This window comes from Sinocyclocheilus rhinocerous, unplaced genomic scaffold (assembly GCF_001515625.1).
Source record: "Sinocyclocheilus rhinocerous isolate Xijiao unplaced genomic scaffold, SAMN03320098_v1.1 scaffold741, whole genome shotgun sequence".
NCBI lineage: Eukaryota > Metazoa > Chordata > Actinopteri > Cypriniformes > Cyprinidae > Sinocyclocheilus > Sinocyclocheilus rhinocerous.
In genome coordinates this window covers 41,061-42,341 of record NW_015640436.1, presented here as the reverse complement: position 1 = coordinate 42,341, position 1,281 = coordinate 41,061, and the positions used below count along the sequence as shown (strand labels likewise).

The window sequence follows — 1,281 nt, the reverse complement described above, 5'->3', positions numbered from 1 at the left end:
TTTGTAAATAACTTTGTAAATATTCTTGTAAATACTAGTTTGCCAAATTAAGGGACGTAGGGGGTTAGACGCCATTTTATTTATATGTATCTTTTTTTCACTTTGTTTATGGTTGAGGGAGGTAGGGAAGTTGGTCTATATTTTGTTTTCTTTATTTCCGTTTGAGGTTATTTAGTTGTCAGAGAAAAGTCTGTTTTGTTTATTGTTTTGGCCTTGTCTGCCCCGGAAGATACTCCCATTAAAAGAAAAGAAAATTGTTTATTTGGCATCTCTCTGGTGTGAACTCAAATCTCTTTTTCTGTTACGGCTAACCCCTAGAGGTCGTAGATGGAGATTTACCGCTGATTACAGAACCGGCTTTCTGACAAGATGCGCGTTAAATATCGCATGCGATTTATCGTGCAGCCCTAGTGCACAGTCATTGTAGGTACGACGGCTTATCAAAATGGTAGACTGATAGACTGCAACGGTTGGAGTTAAAAATCATCATATGTGTTCTACTGAAGAAACAAAGTCACCTACATCTTGGATGCCCTGGGGGTAAGCAGATAAACATCAAATTTTCATTTTTGGGTGAACTATCCCTTTAAACAGAAGCACAGCATAACTGAGAGTGATTCCTGTTAAATTGTTGGGTGTTATTAACTGTAAATGGACCACTTACTTTCAAAATAAATGTTCCCTGCGTTCTCCTATCCATCACCAACAGTACCTGCACATAAATTACACATATAAACAAAGGCATCAGACAATGTTTAAACAATAATACTTCCTTAGAAAAGTGTTGTATAATGCAGCCCTCTAAACATCCTTTCATCTAGGCCAGTGGTTCTCAAACCTGTCCTGGAGTACCCCCTGCCCTGCACATTTTGTAAGTCTCCCTCATCTATCACACCTGATTCAACTCATCAGCTCATTAGTGGAGACTGCAAGACCTGAAGTGGGTGTGTCAGATATAGGGAGACATACAAAACTTCATGGAGAGGTTTGAGAACCCCTGATCTAGGAAGTTATATTTACAGTCTGTGTCACTGAATCACTATAGCCTTTAAACAGAAACCATAAACTAATTTAACAAATGAACTAAACATGCAAATTTAAATACCAAATTAACATGAGTGCCATGGTTTGCTTGTGTCACTCATTACAGTGTTAATCTGTGGCAAACCTTTCTGTAAAAAAATTAATTCTTGCTTAAAATAAATAGATTCTGTGATGATAGCAGTAACAACAGAGAAAATACAGCTGCAAGCAGTGATAATGAGCCCAAGCAATATGAAC

At 37.6% G+C, this 1,281-nt stretch overlaps 1 pseudogene; it reads right to left on the bottom strand.

The window, feature by feature from the left end:
* The window catches only part of LOC107752690 (ribosomal protein S6 kinase delta-1-like), a 25,379-nt pseudogene that overhangs the window by 9,292 nt on the left and 14,806 nt on the right, over positions 1–1,281 (bottom strand).